This window comes from Podarcis cretensis (assembly GCF_951804945.1).
Source record: "Podarcis cretensis genome assembly, chromosome: 2".
In the NCBI taxonomy this organism is placed as follows: domain Eukaryota; kingdom Metazoa; phylum Chordata; class Lepidosauria; order Squamata; family Lacertidae; genus Podarcis; species Podarcis cretensis.
This window is the reverse complement of record NC_137171.1, coordinates 46757280-46777333: the sequence shown is the minus strand read 5'-3', so window position 1 is coordinate 46777333 and position 20054 is coordinate 46757280. Positions and strand designations below refer to the sequence as shown.

The 20054-nt window shown below is 41.9% G+C and overlaps 1 long non-coding RNA gene across 3 annotated transcripts in view; it reads left to right on the top strand.

The window, feature by feature from the left end:
- The first annotated feature begins 834 nt into the window (after nucleotides 1–834).
- Nucleotides 835–20054, top strand: part of LOC307209646 — a 31787-nt gene continuing 12567 nt past the window's right edge. For 2 of the 3 annotated variants that reach the window (XR_013835689.1, XR_013835690.1), the window contains exons 1-3: nucleotides 835–1056; nucleotides 10238–10321; nucleotides 12889–13244. This is a non-coding gene — a long non-coding RNA (uncharacterized lncRNA). Of the gene's footprint in view, nucleotides 1057–10237; nucleotides 10322–12888; nucleotides 13245–17405; nucleotides 17461–20054 lie in introns of those variants that run through there. The other variant, XR_013835691.1, reaches the window with a different exon arrangement.

Here is a 20054-nt window from a genome sequence, read left to right as displayed (position 1 = left end):
TCTACACAGCAAGAGGGCTGCTAATTAGAGACCCTAGACCTCAGGCTTTAGCCTTGGGGTTATCTATATAACTATGTTTGCTAGCTTTCATTTCTAGCCAACAGGACGGCTGCTTTCAATTGTTGCCTGTGGAAGATTATTACCTATACCCAAAGCAAGACAGAAACAAAGATGAAATAAATCACCAGGAACACATTGCACCAACTTTTTCTTTCTCTGTATATTTTATGTGAGGAAATATGCCAATTTTCTTTGTTGTAGATGTGAAACATCCTCTTCATGTTCATTAACAGAAAAATGCATTTACCATAGGAAGGCATTCAGAGAATACAGGTGAATTTTGCACTAACTGAGGTAGTGAATCCACAGACTGATAGTTAGCACAGATCCCTAGTAGAAGGATGTGCAGCTGAAGCCAGGAGCAGCACGTCCTGTTTCACTGCTTGAGATGAAACAAGAAGTGCTGCGTGAGGAGGCAAAGTATGTATCTCACGCTGGATACTCCAGGATGAAAAAAACTGATAGTGTAAATGTAACATCAGTGTTGGATTCTAAACCACCAAACATTTTCATGAGATGCCCAGGTAGAACCACTGGTGGCTGTGAGGAGGTGGGTGGAGTATTCATTTATTTTATGTACAAGGGTAAGTGTTTAGCATTATGAATGTTTTGTACTATGGTTAAATACCGTAGCTTGAAATAAATCACGAAGAAAAACTGTATCTGATTAGGCCTCTGAACTCTATGAACATGACTGCTTACAGGAGCCTTGGTGACTGTTGCTAAGGAACACAGCATCTTTGGCGGTTAACACTATTGAAGGGGAATGTCCTGGGTATACTGATCAGGGGTATCAGAAGAAAATGATCTGATTGGGGTTCTGAGGGTCACTCTTAAAACTCCTATGTAGCAGGAGGCCCTGCAAGATGACCACATGTCATTGGCCAGAGGCCATCAGAGAATAAAAGGCCACGTGAAGCCCTGTCAGGGGTCAGTTGGCACTGGAATCAACCAGAGAGAGGCAGACAGAAGGCTAAGAAAGATGAGATAAAACTGGTGAGATTAAGGGCCTTTCCACACCTAACATTTGCAGTGGAATAGTTGCTGTTTGATCCAATTTTGTAGCATATTGTCTGCACCTTTGCTCACACATTGCTGCTATTAGAAAGTGAGTGTGGGGTTTTCATTTCCACACTAATGGTGGATTGTACCTGAATTGAGAATAGTTCCATGGCTGTAGCTACACACTTAACAAACCCTTGTGTTCCTCCAGCCAGTAAATATTGCAGTTATGAGCATGCACAGCAGGGTAATAATAATAAATTTTATTTATACCCCACCCTTCCCAGTTTAAAAACTGGGCTCAGGGCGGCAAACAGGAAATATAAAAGTGATTTCAGGGCTTTTAAAAAGTGTTATTGAATGCCTAGTATTCCTCGGTACTGATTTTGTGGAGGCAATGGAGATTAGAAGAGGAACTATGTGTCTGCCTGAGCTTATGGCGAACTGGTTAATGTGATGCAATTTTATCTTCCGTTAATGAGTGCTATTATGGGCAATACTTCAGTTAGGTACCACTATCTCTATCTGCCATGTTCCTCGTTTGAACTGAGCTCACAAACCGACAGCTCACACTGTTCAGAGGCAAGTGGCAGGAAACAAACACCTACCAACCCCAAGCCCCTCCCCACAGAAACTGGGGCCATGCTTGTATACATGCCACACAAATGAAATATTGAGAATCCATCACAATAGTTGAATTCACAAAAGTTGAATTCAACACCCGCCCCCAGTGAAAAAGGAAACATTCTTCCAGAATACTAGCTGAATGATGCCAATGTCACGTGACAACATACAAAAATAGGGTTGCCATATTTCAAAAAGTGAAAATCCAGACACAAAAGTTGTTGAACTTTTTTTTTTTTTTGCAAAGTTGTGGACAGATTTACACCTGGCCACTGCTTCCAGCTGCAGTATTCCAGCTATCTACGTGAAATTCCAGGTGTATGGTAACCCTAGCAAAAAGAAAATGGGGGGGGGGGGGGAGCAAATATTCCACTGTAAGTGGTAAGTGCAGAAAGGCCCCAAGGCTGAGGAGATTTTCAGCAGGCCACCAAAGCTAGTAGACTTAGCAAGTCTTCAGCAAGGAAGTAACTGAAATCCCAGTGGGGGAGCTTCATGCTCCAGCACCGGGGGGCGGAGAGCAAGCGGGGGTTTGGGTGGCGCATGTCCTGTGGGCGTGGTGCGCCACCCGTAGGGGCATGGCACCCAGTGCAGGAGGGGGAGCAGCCGCAATGGCACCCCACCAAGATCGGCTGCTGGGGGCGGTGTGCTCCCCCCGCACTCCTTGTGGAAACCTCAAGTAATCCTGGCTCATGTGAAAAATTACCTTCAGGGAAAAAGCCCTCATTCTGACTGAATGTCCATTAGACCAGCCTTTCTGGGTGGTCCCCAGATGTTTTTGGACTACAACTCCCATCATCTCTAGCTAGCAGGACTGGATCAGGGATGATTGGAGCTGTGATCCAATAACATCTGGGGACCCAAGGGTGAGAAAGTCTGCATTAGGCCAATGAGACGGGGAGTGAGGCCTGGACCTAAGAAAAGACTTACCGTAAGTTCAGAACTGAAAATAATGCTGTTCTGTGAGTGCTGGCTTGGGACGAGGAGAGATGGAAGATTTGCTTTTTTTTTTAAAGGTACATGGTGGCAGCAGGAGTTCATTAACAGGATTAAGTTAGAATTTTTCTCCATAGTGGCTTTTGGAGCCCCTATTGTAAATTGGCTTTGGCACTTCATTGTGGCATAGGAAAGACTCCCCATAACTGTGTTGTACTTCGCAATTCTCTAGGATTTCACTGAACAAAACTATGCAGTTATTAGTGTGTTTTATTTTGGCAATAATACATTCGCAGATCTCTAGATAGATATTTTTCTATTAATAGAGAGATAAAGAATTAATTTTACACTTAAGTTCTCAAATTTACATGGCTAACTAAGATCTCATGGCTTTGTGGTATAATAGGCAAAGCACAGATATTAATTTGTCTAAAAGAAATTATTCATTTGGATCTCTAATTTGAACTAACCTCTGCTGACAAAGCAGCTAACATCCTCATTCTGAGAAGGCTGTACCAATAGCAGACTCTTATACTTCCATACAACTTGTTCATTCCAGTGTGGTATCTGGAGGATGGCACACCAAGCTCAATAATTTGTAACTCATTAACGAAAAATTAGATGAAATACAGTGGAATCTTTGTAACAGCTCTATAATTTACTCAATCTGCAAAGAATTAAAATTTCATTAGGAATCAATAAACTATCAGCTACAGTGATGTGAAGTGTATCCATTATTGATATTCAGAATTATTTTCATTTTTAGAGCGGGGGAAAACAAGTTGAGTTGGCTTTTCAGAATTATGCAAAGGATCAATAGAAAATACAGCAAACAAAAGACCGTGCAGTTCTGTATTTCTTGAAAGTGCCATGGCTGTTTCTTTCAAGTCTGACATTACTAAGCGCTGCTGTGTTGAAGACACGGTCTATTGTTTATCATATAATTTCAGACAAATCAAAAGCTTCCCAAATGCTATGTAAATCAGTCCCTTTCCTTTGCCTTCTAATATAGTCATTCAGCTTATGCACATCTTTCTTTAATGATTGAAGAGGGGGGAAATCAAAAGGTGTTTCTTTCTCGGATAGAAATGAATAATATGTATTGAAAACATTTAAATGTTGATTTCATGCTCTGCTGTTCAGTGCTCTTTGCTTTTTAGAAGCCCCTGGGAACAGGGCAGCGCTGTTCATTTTGTCCACAGCTGACACAGAGTGCCATCTCAAGAATGGCAAATTACTGATAAAGAACTCAGTGGGGGTTATGTTTCTACGCAAGATTTGGAAGCTTGCTAGAATCATAGTATTCTATTGGCCCAAACCTTACTAAACTTATAAGAAATGAAGACCTCTGTAGAGTAGAGCTTCAGCCTACACATAGAGCTAAGTTCTATGACATGTAACTTCTGATTGTGCTGGACTGGTGTACATTGCCTGCATGGTGATATTGCCTGCACATCAAAAATGAGGACTCAAGAGACCTCAAATGTTCCATGTGTTCAAAGATAATGTGGGGATCTGCGGCAAATTGTACCAAACCATTTAGTGTGGGCATGTGAAACTTTTGTAACTGGAGAAGCGGAAACCTCATGCCCACCTTTCTGGGGAAAAGCACTTCAGTGGAGATGTTGGAGCCAGCCATCACAAGTGGCACTTATTTAGGGTAAAATAAAGACACAGAAAGCCAGCAATATTTCCATAATATGAGAGAGCAGCTCGTTCAGACTTCTTCTCCTCTCCGGTAACTTTTTATTGTCCTTTGTTCTGTCCAGCCGCATGGCCGTTTGCCAATCTCATGTTACCTCAGCCGGTCAAGGCTTGACACTCCCCTCTCCATATAAGGTAATCATTGCCCAGAGGAATGTCAGGGGGCACCCTGCAGCATTTACAAGCCTCTGCCTTGGCTTTATGACTCCCACATGCCCTCTTTCTTTATTTTATTAATCAGAGTCATAAATGTCCGTTCCAGCACGATTATATTGAGTGCGATAAGTGACACTTGTGAAACCGGAAGCGGGCCGCGGACTGGAGAACCATGCAGTACATATAGAGATTAAAGAAGGAATACATTGAATACAGCAACACAAAATAACACAAATAACTACTATAATGATCACTAAAATTAATAAATGTCGAAGCCAACTTCCATCCGGAAGCCAAGAATATAACCATGCCCATGGATCTGCCACAAGGCAACCATAACTCTCTTTGGAGTAAGTAGCTGATATTACTACTCTGTTGGGACCAAGTAAAGGCTGCAGTAAATAAGGAACTGATATGAAATTGCTCATCTGCGGCATTTGCTAAGCCAGGGATAGAAGAATTCAGTCTCCAATTTGCATGGTAGGTTTCTTTTCTAGATTTTAGCCATGCACTTGTGTCACTCCTACAGCACTGAGATTGGTCACTGTATGTTCCTGTAAGAGAACAAGAGCTATTAAAAGTGAATTTCAATGTATATTGACAGTTTGGATATATGCCCCATGATTCTTTCCCCTCTTTAATTTGAAAACAAATGGGGGCAGGCATACACACCCAACATTTAGAAGCATGCAATAAACTGGTAAACTTAATCATATCTTGTACAAAAATATTATTCCTCCATATTTTATGATAATTTTCTCCCCTAAAAGTCTTATTCAACAAAGCTGTTCTTATAGTTCGAGAGTGGCTGAGCCGTGGATGCTGCCAGCCAGAGTAGGATTCTGACGACTGCGGCTTGCCAGCTGATAAGGTGAAATATGGTGGTTTCAACTGGACTGGGTCGTCTGCTTCTCTTCCTTGTATAACAGTGCAGCAAAGGATGGCAAGGCAAATGGTGAGGAAGGCAAACACTGCCAGATGCAGTTCGTGTGCAGCACCTCTAGGTGGCACATGCGGAAAGTTTTTGATGCTTCATCCACAAAATGCTGACAAAGTGTAGGGGAGTTCCGCATGCTGTGAGACAGGACAACCCACTGATATCGCTGGGTGGGCTGCAAATTGTTATATACTGGCAATGTAAAAGCAAACCATTCCTGTCTGCTGGGGCCAGTGGGATGAAGACAGTTCAATGTGGCCGAAAGTCAATTGTTCAGAAAATAGCTGTTCAGAAACAACATGGTGCCATTGCTGTGGATTTTTCTTTTGGTGGAGGCCACTGTTCTACCCACACTGAGGTATCAGTGATCTTGGTTTGCCACGCTGGAAACGTTGTATCGGTGGCTACAGGCTGGTTTTTATTTAACGCTGCTGCTAACAGATGAGCTGCTGTACTTACAGACTGACAAATGCGAAGCATGGCTGCTGTGTCTGTGGCAGGATTGTGTATTATCGGGCGCAACGCAACCTTACAATCCTCATTTGCATTTTCAAAGGCCAATTGTTTGATCATTATTTGTTTGGCTTCAGGATTTTCAATTTGTCTACTCACTGCTGTAATCAGCCTGTCCATGAAGGAGGAATATGATTCTCTAGGTTCTTGTCTGATTGAACCCCACCTAGACTGAACACTGGTGGGTTCTGGAATTTTTCTCATTGCTTGTTGAGCAGCAAGAGCAGTATCCCTCAATAAGATCTGCAGCACTGAAGCCTGAGCAAAGGGCCCACGCCCCATCATAGCATCCATCACATCTGCAAGGGTAAGATTAGGATTATTCCCTCTTGCTTGTTGCAGTAAAGCAGGAGCATAAGCACGACAGGCGATTTCCCATTCATGGGCAAACAATACACCTGCTGATGGGGGTAACACTGTACATGCCAAAAGCTTGATGTCATCTGGAACCAACAGCTGGGCTAATGTAGCTTCCAAAAGAGCTTGTGTAAATGCAGCTTGCAGTCCATTTGTCCTAACTGACAATTGAAGCTCTTTCAAGATTTTAAAGTCAAAAGGTTGGTGCTGGGCTTGAGTTCCTGCTGGAGCACCAGCAGGGGGCACAATAACAGGGAATGCCATGGTATCCTGTGATAAGGAACAGGCAAGTACTGCACGTTGAAAGGGGGTAGCTTGTTCTGCCGCTGAAAGAGCAGGGTCATTTCCAGTCAGACCACTGTATTTTTGCAGGATTGGGTCCTCTGGGGAGGAACTGTAATCCGGAGGTTTGGGGTCTGGGGCTGCTGGCAAAGCAAGTGCTGGAACACATGGCAGAACAGCAGGCTGAATTAAGGAAGCTGAAGGTTGTGTTGGCAATGCAGCCATGGAGATATTTTTTGGTGATAAAGAGCCCATAGCATATCAAATTTTACACCAAGCATTTAAAATTCGAACACCGAAATTGGGGTGTCCATGAAAATATGTTCCAATCTTATCCCATTGTTTTAGTTCCCAAGTCCCATTTGCAGCAAGCCAGGGGCAATGCTCATCGATGGCCAGAATGAGCTGTATCAAATCACCATCAGGAACTTCCAATTTGTTGGAGGAGAGGAGAAATTTTAAGTCTCTTAAAAATTTCTGTTGGGGAGTAGTCAAAGAGGTGCCCATGTTTCTAAAATCAATATAAAAGGGATCAAACTCACCGGGATCTTTTTTTAAAGATGTAAAAGCGCTTTGAAATCCTTGCCGGACGTGGTGAGCCGATAATATCCACTGCTTGGATCGAAAGTCCTCTCACAGTGTCTTTTAAAATCCTTTTAGTCTGCCTCAGACTGTTTTCTTTAAGTTGCCTCTCACGGTTCTCTTTGAAGTTTGAAGTCAGTCTAACACTGCTTCCTTTAGCCTGCCTCTTTTCTTTTAAGTTTTCCTCTTCTTTTAATTGAGCCTCCTCGTCTTTTAATTGAGCCTCAGAGAGGGCACCACTTGTTGGAGCCAGCCATCACAGGTGGCACTTATTTAGGGTAAAATAAAGATGCAGAAAGCCAGCAATATTTCCATAATATGAGAGAGCAGCTCGTTCAGACTTCTTCTCCTCTCCGGTAACTTTTTATTGTCCTTTGTTCTGTCCAGCCGCATGGCCGTTTGCCAATCTCATGTTACCTCAGCCGGTCAAGGCTTGACACTCCCCTCTCCATATAAGGTAATCATTGCCCAGAGGAATGTCAGGGGGCACCCTGCAGCATTTACAAGCCTCTGCCTTGGCTTTATGACTCCCACATGGAGATACATCACCATATGTCTGTAATGAGATGCAATGTTTTCTACTGCCCTGTACAGGGGTCCCTGTATAGGGGTCCCAAGAAAAGCAAACCAAAAAGCTTCCCAAATGACTGTGAATGGAATGTGCTTAGGGAACTGCCCTTCATCCAGGAATGCCTCAGGGTGCAGGCCATTGGTATTCATTTTAATCCATTTACTTGCTCACACCAAAAACCAATTGGAATAAAATGAAACAGCCAAACAATGAGGCCCAAACCCACTTTAAACCAATCACAGAAGGGGCAGTATTGAGTAGGTTTATTAGCCTTTGGGTAATTTAAAAATTGATGGCCTTTTAAACTCTCTCTCTTACTCTGTCTCTCTCTGTGTGTGTTATTATGGTATGTAGTTTTGTGTTTTTGTATTGTAAACTGCCCCGTGACCTTTGGATGAAGGACGGTATAGAAAATTAATTAATAATAACAATGTGAACCAGAAGACCAATTGAAGAAAGCCCCACCCCACCCCAAATACCTACCCAAATCCCTGAAGTGCAATTTGCACAGTCCACACTGCCTAATATGCTTATGCTTATCCTTAAGCAAATGTGCATAGGATTGCAGCTTTAATTGTTCAAAATGAAAAGATTGCAACATTTCCAAACTGACTTACAAGTGGATGAATGTTATTTGCATTACAATGCTGGGAAAATGTGGAATGTTGGTGATAGGCTACTTGCAAGAATACAAACACACTGCAATATCTTAATCAGTGTACTGGATCCCACCCCATATCAATGATAGGGACCCTTTCTTGGGAGTAAAGAAGTCCAGCTTTATTCTAGTACGTAGACAGTACAAGCTCAGCAACAAGAGAAAAGCAGGAACTAATCCAGATGCCCTCAGGTGCCAGTGATGCAGAAAAAAACAAACCCGGTTAGGAGAGGAATTTCAAGACTGAGGGACAAGGCCAGAGTTTATGACTGCAAGATCAGGAGCATGAAATTGTTTCAACCATTGGTCCCACCTACAGATCACACTTTTATACAGAGACAGAGGAAGTCCAGTAATTTGCACAAATGCTTATCTCGCTGAGAGCTCCTAGAACCTTGGGGTGAGGGGACGGTAATAAATTGTAATAATTAATTACATCATCCTCATAATTGATAGCATCTTCCCCCTCCTTAGAATTACACAGGGAATTACTGTGGGTCCATCATGTTCTGCCTATCTACAGAAGAACCAACAGCAGCATTACAGAATTACAATCTGGGACGCGGGTGGAGCTGTGGGTTAAACCACAGAGCCTAGGACTTGTTGATAAGAAGGTCGGCAGTTTGAATCCCACTACGGGGTGAGCTCCCGTTGCTCAGTCCCTGCTCCTGTCAACCTAGCAGTTCGAAAGCACGTCAAAGTGCAAGTAGAGAAATAGGTACCGCTCTGGCAGGAAGGTAAACGGCGTTTCCGTGTGCTGCTCTGGTTCGCCAGAAGCGGCTTAGTCATGCTGGCCACATGACCCGGAAGCTGTACGCCGTCTCCCTCGGCCAATAAAGCGAGATGAGCGCCGCAATCCCAGAGTTGGTCAGTCAGTCACGACTGGACCTAATGGTCAGGGGTCCCTTTACCTTTACCTTTACACTGACAAAAACCAAACCATAGCAATAGCTGTAGAAATAAAAGTTAATATAGAAGGATCAATCAACATGTAGCATTGAGAAAATGGCACGATGATGACACTTTACTCTCTCCACATCGATGCTCATATACAATGTACCCAAAACTGTTAGGGGAAGTCTGTTGTGCTTTTAGGTCAGAAACCATCCATGGCCACATCTCCAGGGCTTTCTCAGATCAGTCCGTGGTAACCCATAGAAAACCAGCTGCACCCTTTTCTCAGGGCTGTGATGGAAAGAACTGTTGCTTCAATCATGACCAACAACCAAGTTTATAACCTAAAGGCTGGGATGAGTTATCTTTCTTGCTCTTAAGACATGGGTCAAAGTGATTGGCCTTTTGCTAAGTTTCTCAATAGTCAGTGCTTTTTTCTGGGGGAACGCAAGGGTATACATACCCCTAAACATTTTGTGAATCTTTGTACTTTTGTCCATTTACTGTATTTACTTTTCCCAATTTGGTGATTTTCTTGAGTCAAAATGAGAGTACCCCTAAACATTATTATTTTTTTTTTAGAAAATAAACACTGTTAATAGTTATATAAAACTGTGCTCTCTGAAGGGTCTGGTGTCATTCTGTGATTGGTCTCTGAGTTAGTGAGCATCATCCCACCCTCCATTGTTACATTAGGTGTGGTGATAAAAGGTGCGGGAAAGTTGCCTCTGACAGAACATTAGTCATAACTTCCCACTATTACAATAGTGGTGGTCAGCAAATTTGAAGGCAGCCCTGGTTTGGGACGTTTTTAATGTTTGATGCTTTATTATGTTTTTATATGTGTTAGAAGCCACTGCGAGTGGCTGGGGCTACCTAGCCAGATAGACAGGGTATTGTTGTTGTTTTTGTTGTTGTTGTTGCATGGTTTTTCTTTACTCTTCCTCCCATCCTGTCAATATAGCATTGTGTCCTACTAATACAAGGGGGTTTGATCCTATTCCTGTGGCCGCAAATCAGGAATGGGAAGGCACTATTATCCTCTCAGGTATTTAATTGAATTTCTTGCAATTTTGCATGCATTATAATAGACTTTTTAGTCCATGAGAAAACAAGGTTTTAAACATGTGCTGTATGTTAAATATTCAGCAAGGCAAAGAAAACAGTTCTTGAGGAGTATAGTAATTTTACAGTCTCTGGTTTCTAATAAATTTTTACAGCAATCCTAAACTGCATTAGCAAGTTCCAGTTTATTGTCAAGCTTCTGCACAACATCGCTCAATGACATGTCAAATCTTTACCACGGCAGTTGAACTCCTAAAGCTGTCCTCATTGGCAGGAAACTTGTCAGATTAAATTGCCACCTCTTGTCAAGTGAAGATATACAACCTGATATCTCTCTGCTGCTGATGACACAAACAGTTGCTTCAATTTGGACAGATTATGAATTTTCTAGCCTGTCCCACTCTTTAAGGAAGCAGAGATATAAAGCTCAGGGTAAGGGAGGAAGTGTAATTTATTGACCACTCGAGGTATCTTGGTTCATTATAGATTTCTAATACTCTTGCCTCCCCTTGCCTATTTCATATTCTGTTGCATTTAGCAACCATGAAACAGTTTGGGCATATTGGTTTAGCTTCCTAGGGGATTAGATAGCAAAATGTCATCAATGTTCTCTGCCTCTTTCTGGTGCACCACTTTGTAATCGGTTGCCCGTATGCATATTTAGTATTTTGAACATTTCCCCCCATGAAATTGCTCTTCCTCCTCCTGCAATGAGATTCTAATGGTAGAATCTTGTGCTGCTAAGAAAATATTATTCAGAACATGTGTATCATTACAGAGCACAGGAGATGATAGGCTAGATTAGCCAATAGAATAGAAATTTGTTTTGTATAATGCTCTTTTACAGGCAAGACATTGGAAAGTGCTTTACATAGCAATGAGTTAAACCCTTCTATTAAGCAATAACAGCAGAATGCTACAAAGGCAATCTATTAAATCTGTGCTTTCAGTAGCATCTCCTCTGCACCCCAGAATATTGAATCGGTTTGAGTCTGGTGCCCGCTGCCCACTCAATGAGGAGAGCTTATTCTTTGTGGATCTTTCACATAGAGAAACTGATCTGGAAACCATAACCTGGATGCTTGACCCCCTAATGCCAGCAGTTATTTTATAAACACTCCATAAAGCATTAACCCCATGCATTTTAAATTATGCAACCATATCCTAAAATGGGCAACAAAGGTTATATGTCATCAGTGCTGTCATTGCATACAACTAGTGGAGAAATGGAATGCTGGGATCCTGCTGCATGCAACTCCAGCCAATAAGCCTCCAGTTGTTTTATTATAAACCTTTTTTAAAAAACTTCCCTTAACAATAACCAGGACAGTGAATGTGTACAGAAGTATGGTATGCTACAACACACCAGTATTTGCATTCTGATATGCTCAGGTGTAAAGTCAACAAGATATATGGAGTACAGTTCCTTCCCTTAAATTTGTCAGTATAAATGTTGAAGGCTTTAAAGCAATCCACACTTACTTAGGAGTAAATCACATTGATCTTAATGGGTATTAATCCTGTATAGGAATATAAAGGATTGCACTGTCCAGGGAGCAAGATATTGTGGAGAAATCGTACCTCTTCCAGTTGTAAGTTACCCATCCCTTCTGCTCCCAATGGTTGGCAAAGAATAATTCTCCATGAGTTAGCAGAGATGACTCATTTGCCACAGTGCAACTGCAGGCATCTTGTGACTGTCAGATCACAGTTGCCAGGCAGAACTGGCATGAAAATCTGGGTAGATAAGGGGCTCAGGTTACAGCATTCAGGGTGGTCCAACAGTAGGAGAAATTGTCTAAAACAGTGTGGATCAGTTTGAAGAAGAAGAACTAGAACTGTGGTCAAGGCTGAAGACTTTGTGAAGAGTTGCAGGACTTTGCAAGAAACTGAACTTAGGACTTGATGGCGGACTTGTCTCAGAGAGCAAAGACTACTTGTAACATCTGTATAGTGGTGTAAATTGGTGTTCGCCTAGTAAAGACAACCCTGCTAAACAGCTGTTTTCTGTGATGCGCTTAGCCACTTGACTGAGCTTCCAAGGTGCATACCCTTAACACCCAGCAATTGTTAGTAGTAAATAAATGGTTCAGGAATCAATTCCTCCAATTCAAAATTTCTGAGTCTGTTATGAGCTGAGTCCAACCTACTTTGAAGCTCAGTTCCAGCTCATGATGGGCTCATCAGCCACCTCTCCCTAGAAAAGGAGTTGCAGTCAGCAACTTTCCATTCTTCCCCAGAAGCAGCACATTTCCCAGGGCACCAGGTGCCTGGAACACTGTTTTGACAGCATTCCCAAGCATAATGAAGGTCCTGGTGCCAGCAATCCTCATAATGAGTTTTGCCCCTCCTGCTGCCACTTCCACTGCCAGGTACAGTTTGGGGGAAGGAAGGAAGGAAGGAAGGAAGGAAGGAAGGAAGGAAGGAAGGAACTCACAAGGAGGGAAGGGATGCTAGGGTCCAATTGTGCTGCTGGTGATCTATTCAGGAGCATGATGAGACCCAAACTTCAGAATGAATGTGGAAATAATACTTATTTTTCTCATGCAGAATGATTTATTTTATCTGAGCCATTTGGAACCAAGATGGGAGGAGCAGATGCTGATATTAATTAGAAGAGGATATGAAGCTGATACTGCTTCAACATCAACTGTATTGTGTAGTGCAGTATGGAGTTGTCAACTGTGATAATTCTGGACAAATACAACAGATAAGAGTGCTGGGAAAAGTTGACAAATCTGACTTTATCCAACAGAAAAGTCAAGTGGTTCATGTGAGCAAGACAATAATCCCGCAACTCGTTAGAAGCTGGATAAAACCTGGCAGTTTAAAATAGATATGGCAATTTACTGAGTACCAAAATGACATCTGTCATAAAGACAAGAAGTGGAAAACATTTAACACAGGTAAGGATCTTGTCACTACAGTAGATGATCATAAATTTTGTGTGGAAACAATGGCTAACAGATGCAGAAGTGGCCTTTTCTTTCATTATTTTGCCAGAATGAAAGTTAGGCTCTGTCGCTTTTAAAAGAGGCTGTGATATTTTTTAAAAGCACAAACTAATGTTACCTTATTAAAATCTGATCTACATTGAATTACCATAGATATGAGCAGATAAGCCATATGCTACTGCATCTGCTCTTATGTATGAATAAAGAGACTGTCCCCTGTAGGGCTTGCAAATTAATACGCACTAAGATGTCTGCAATGTACATGATATTTCCGGACATTACTATTTGTAGGTAGACAGTGATCAAATTATTGCTTTTATAGCACATGCCACTTTTTTCTGTACTGTAACTGGTACCAATATTAGTACTGTAAGTCAAGGACTTTGAGACTTCTTTATGTCGGGAAGCAACAACATGCACATGAACTTTGCACATCAAAATAGTGGTAGAAAAAGTGTTTAGTACCTTAAGAGTTATGAATAAAACTTCCCTTGTTTCATTTTCAAGTAGAGCTGAAAGAGGTTATTGTCCAAAATCTGTTTTAGTGTTGCCTAGAATTTTCCAAAATCATGTAATTTTTTCTGTGTTCTGCCTAATTTTGATATACAGAACTTTGTGCTCACATTAACTGATTTAGTCTATCAGGTTTATTTATTTTAAAGTCAGCCTCATAAACAGACATATTTAATAATACCCAGGATATTGTGGATGTATCTGGAGTCCTCTTTGAGAAACTTTCATGCAATCTTTGAACCTTCTATTTTAGTTTATTTAAATAAAGAACACCAGCACTTCAAGATGAACTGTATCAAATAGAGGTGGAATCTCCCAAAATCTTAATGGGGTGTGACTGCACTAATCAATTTGTACTCTCAGTGGCATGCCCATGGTAAAAGCAGATGACGTTGGAGACGATTCATTGAAGAACACCCCACGCCCATGAAAAAAAGGAACTCTGCACCTAAGTCAGGAGACAAATGACAGAGCATTAAGATGCTGCAAAGAAAGGAATCAAATGACTAGAATATATCAATGTAGTCATACCTACACCTGTTGTCACCAGGCCAGAATTTCTTTATTGGTGGGAGAAAGCACAGCTGACTCATGCTGATCCAAAAGCGTAGCAAGGCCCCATGACCACCCTGTTGCCTAGGGAGTAAATAACTAGACAACACACAGCATATTGGTTTGGGATCAAATAAGGCCACAAGTTTATTGGTTCCAGAAGTGAAGGTTTAGCCATAGGCATTGTGGTAAGCAATGCCGTACGTCAATCCTGCCCGTCCGCTGGGAGTGTTTCTAAGGAGGAAGCCAGTGGTGGTGGTGGGGATGCCCTATGACCTACGTCAAATCGGGGCATCCCCCAAGCGGTCCTGTTGGAGGAGTGGTATGGCCCTAGCCCCCATCTGGGCATCGAACAGGAGCCACTCCTCCTGGATCTTTTTAACAGTATACTCTTAACTGTGGAGGGGCAGGCAAAGGCTACAACCTCCCCTCCAACCAAGACTAGGCTTACCCAATGCTTATACGCCTTACAAAGTTGTGCCGATTGCTTTGAAGTAGGCAGAAACCCAAATGGCGGCACCAATTTGCCAGATGGGGAAAATTCCTGCCCAGACTCAAAAATTGGCAACTAACATTGTCCATAGCAAGGTCGTACCATGAGCTAAATCCTAATCTGAGGGAGGGTGGGTGGGAGAACTGGTGTGACAAGCCCCCCCCCCCCCCCCCCGCTGCCTGAGATTTAGCCTTCCACTGGGTACAGGAGAATGCACCACAATTGTACAGTTGGTTCTGCGCCCAGGTGAATGCCCTCTAATTCCTGCCACTGTTGGCCAATTTGGCAGCAGGAAGACAATCTGGCCTGCAATAGGCCAGTTCACAGAGGAGGCCGCCCACCCGAGAAGGGGCGAACAGTCTTCCTAATGCTCCAAATGGGTAGCTACTATTGTAGTGATCTAGAGAAATCAAAAGATGGAGGAATGGAAGGTGTGTGGAATCGTAAGTTCTACTTGTGTAAGTGGGACCCCACAATTGTATATTACCCAAAAAATATGTGCATGTGAATGGGAAAAGAAAGTATATTTTCAGTGCATGAGTTAGATTGGCAATGATCAGGTTAACACCATAGATAAAACAGAGACACCGGCTGGCCAGGAGGCAGGAAGAACAAGTGAGAAATGGCGAAAATTATTTAAGGGAGTTCATGCCCAAAAAAAGGGGAAGTAGGAGAGGAGAAGTCAGTTAGATAAACCAAGTGGAAGCCAACTTAGCAAGAGGCCAGAATATATAAAGGTGAAAATATATGCACATATAGAGCTATGCTAATTATAGCACAAGGTTTGCACAGATATATATATAACTGTGAATGGCTATATAAAAGTTAGTCACTTTATACCTGAAGAGTTCAAAACAATCTGCATTATTGAAACTGAAGTGAATTTAAATTGAAAACAGCAAAACATTGATGGAAAAATGGAAATCTGTCCATCCCTACCCTAAATATAATAATATATAAAAATAGGCATTGTTTACTTTATCAGATACCGGCACCATCTCTACTGGCCTTCTTGCCATTAAGTAGTGATAAGTAACAGAATCCAATTATAGGCCATTGACCCTTCTGAACTGCATCTGCATGTAATTAATGGAAGTATTATAAACCACATGCTTCATCCACTGTTCTATTTTTAAAAAAGCTAAAGGACTATGAAATAAATGCACACTGAGCATATGTATCATCATAACCAGAAGTAAAGAATCTTACTCATCAGATAACATCATTAACAAGAGACTGCTACAAAAGTCATACCACATTGCCCTGCTCACAAAGTGCAGATGCTCCTTGTCTTCATTTACATTTACATGTAATCTGACCAGATCCCTCGCAAAGTGGCGCAGGGCTAGCTCAGGGAGAGCAGTGTGAGCAGCACTCAGAGCAACCACCCTGGCAGCCCCCCAAGCTATGCCCCCACAGATGACACCACAGATAAAATGCTCATATCACCTCCAATGCAGCCAGCTCGGATAATCAGTTTCCAGTCACCATACGCATGGGAATCAAATACAGAGAAATAAAGTGAAGGGATAGGGTATGGCAGAGCTCAGGTGATCGGTGACAGATGGCCCACTTGGCACTTCATATTGAGTCATTTAACAGAGAACTTAAGCCTCTCAAAATGGTCCAGAAGAAATCTGGAAGTGAAGCAATTTTTTGTGAACAGTGAACTGTGCTCTATTGCTAAGGATAAGTTTTGAGAGATGTATCTTGGAGTCCATATTTGAACACAATGCCAGGCCTTGCTATCGTTCTTGTGTTCCTGGTGAGATGCAGAAACCTAGTAACCCCAAGGTCTTTTCAGAGGATGGGACAGCAGGATTTAAAAATATGTGACTAAATCATACAATGATAGAAATAGAGAACTGTAGAGTGAGAAGGGACCATGAAGCTCTAGTCCAACCCCTGCAATGCAGGAATCTAAATGAATGCAGACGTGTCAAGTGCTCTGCCTGCTTGTTTGTTTTATTGCTATGATTGGGGAAATGAATGAATGAATTATATTTCAGCCATCTTTACTTACTTTTGGCCACTCTGGTCTTATCCTGTTTTATTAACATATGACAGAATATTTTTTTATAACTAAACTGTGAAAAGTAAGGGAGAATCAACTTGGTTGTTAAATTTCTTCAGGTGTGCTCTCTGCAAAGAGATATCCCAACTGGGGGAAACCTTTACAGCTTTGGGAAAATCTGCAGAACTCTTGCTTTATTGGGAGTCTTTTGCATTCCAGCATAAAGGCTTTTCAGCCACGGAGGAGGCCTAACCTCTGTCATGTCTGATTCAGCCTTGAGAAGTCTTTGGAAATGGTAAAGAAGAGGTGACATGTTGCCCCTTGCAATTCAGGGAAGGAGGAAACCCTTATGTGTGAGGGATCTTCATGCTGGTGTCACATTGCTCCCTACAATGAATGTACCTGCCTCTTGAGAAAGGCCTTGAGATTGTAGGGATCATCAAGAACTGAGAAGCCAGCAATATGTGTACTAATACATGCAAGCATTCAACAGAGTTTTTTGGACCAATATGTTTCCCCAATATTTTATTTATCTTTCCAGAACAGATTTTACAACAGCTGAAGGCAAGCACTGTACCATTTTGAAAACAAACGAAATACAAAATCATAGAAATCTCTTACATGTCTGCAAAGCTTACATGTCTGCTATCAAAGTATGTTGGGGTGTGCCCTCGCATGTCAAACTGTTTAACAATGCACTTTACAAGGTCTCTAGATTTCTCCCTGAGCAGATGTGTTTTTCCCAACTCTAAGTATCGCTGATAGATACAATATACTTGCCATTATGAATAAGATAAAAAGCAGCTGTTCTGCAAGTATTCATTTTCCAAATATATACAGTTCAGTCCACTGATAATTAACTGCTAAAAGGGAATGTGGTGAGCGGATCTCAAGATAAATTGCTTTGGCTGATCATTAATTTATAACAGCCCTTTTCAAACTCCAGAAGTAGCTACAAGAGTCATATAACAAGCAAGCGTAAATATTCTGATCTAAACAACAGCAGCAGGTTAAACATCTCCACGGGGCTAACTTAGCTGAATTGAAATGTCTGATCTCAATTGCCTGTTGCTGTATTATGCTTTTCACTGGCTGGCATAAGGAAACTTCGCTCCCTGACAAAAGACAAAACATTTCTGCCAGCTGAGGTGACATTGTGCTCATTCAATAATGATACAAGGCCCAGAGGTCCTCCAGCAAGATAGATAACAAAGAAAACCCTCATTAGCTAACTGCAGAAGAATGAAGGTCAACCCACAGAGAGAATTTCATGCTTACATGTCAGTTGGAACATTTGTTCTTCATTAATTCTTTAAACCTAAGCTGGGATATCATCTCATAGCATTTTAATATGCTGTCCTCTGTCAGAAATCTCTCTCAGGGTGTTGTTTTCTTTGTACTCTACTTAAGAGGCCATTTCTATAAGCACTTGACTCCACATCATTGGGCACTAATAATGTTTTAGGATTGTTACATGATTGGATTTAATGTGGGTAATAACAGTTTGGAATTTCAAGATAGGATATACTGCTGCAGTCCTCATTTCAAGGAACTTGTTATGTGGCTACATAAAAAACCTCAGCTCCACACAGGGTTATGTTTGCATAATGGCAAAGTACTAGGCTGGGTAGAGATTTTTTTAAGTGCATACCTAGGGGTGAATCTAAGATGTCAACCTCCACTCTCTCACACAAAACTATAGTGTATTATATAATTTAGTGCCAGTCAACCTGGACAAGCAAATAGGCATTCCTTCAAGTGGCTTTGGTCTGCAAGCTTTGTCTGCACCTGTGCTGATGTCTCCATGTCCTCTGAGACACAGGCAGTGTCAATGCTAGCTCAGCATCCATTTTACTCTCAGTCCAATTTACTCTCAGTCACTTTCCCAGAAGGAGGAGGCTCCTCATTGACAGGAGATAGCTTCACACCAGGAGTTACCTGACTAGAGTGTTCAATGGGTGGAGCACTCCTCTGCCAGTCAATTTGGTCCACCCCCTGGATCTAGCTCTCCATTCCTTAGACTACTGGCCTTCTCCCTGGGACCAGATATTTGGCGTCCTGATATTCCCTCCCCTATCCTGCTAGGATGCTCTTTGTGGTAGTCCTGCTCCAACTCCCCCCATAACAATTCCATGGTACTCATTACATCCTGTAGAAAGCAGTGGAGACTGTACAAATGTAGTACAGTGGTACCTCGGGTTACATACGCTTCAGGTTACATATGCTTCAGGTTACATACGCTTCAGGTTACACACTCCACTAACCCAGAAATAGTGCTTCAGGTTAAGAACTTTGCTTCAGGATGAGAACAGCAGTAGGAGGCCCCATTAGCTAAAGTGGTGCTTCAGGTTAAGAACAGTTTCAGGTTAAGTACGGACCTCCGGAACGAATTAAGTACTTAACCCGAGGTACCACTGTACACTTGCAAAGTTCGCAGGACAACCTTAGCGGATAACTTTCTCAGAAAGAGTGGCTACTCAATATAGTAGCTAACATTCTGCTTTTATCTCAGAAAAATGCTCTCCAAGACCTCTTTAGTTCAGTATTGTGGGAAAATCCCCGCTCTATGAATAAAGTCAAAATTCCCTGGCAATATAACACCCCTGTGAATTTTTTTTGGAAAATGAGAAAACAGACTCTCTCTCACATTCCTCCCAAGCGGCAAAATTGCTACACATACTTTCTGCTCAACCCCACGGTTTGCGTTTCCAGGTTTTGTTTCTTAAGTGCAGTGTAGAGTGTGTTAATGACTGGGGAAAACACCCAGTATATTTTCTAAGCTATATTTGAAAAGAGAAACTGTCCAACTTTACAGCTGCCTTGGCCTTGAGTTTATATAAAGGCTTCTGCCCATTTTCCTATATACTGTACAAGAAACAAAATCCTTGCCACCCACACTACCCATTTTCTAAGTGCTAACCACTTAGAAAGTAGCATCTCCCCATGTCTCAGTAATTTCTTCTTTGACTTTTGCTCATTTATTTATTTGATAACAAGCAAAAAGCTCTGAGAGTGAATAAGCAATTACCCAAAAACATCCTTTGGGATCTTTCCGAAATTGGAGAACAAGATGCTTCTGAGCGCGAGTCCCATCCCTCCACATCTACCGTAATTCCCTGATAGGAAACTTAATAGTCTTAAAAGCCGATAACATACCATAGTGACTTAGGGTTATCTAGGCACATGAACC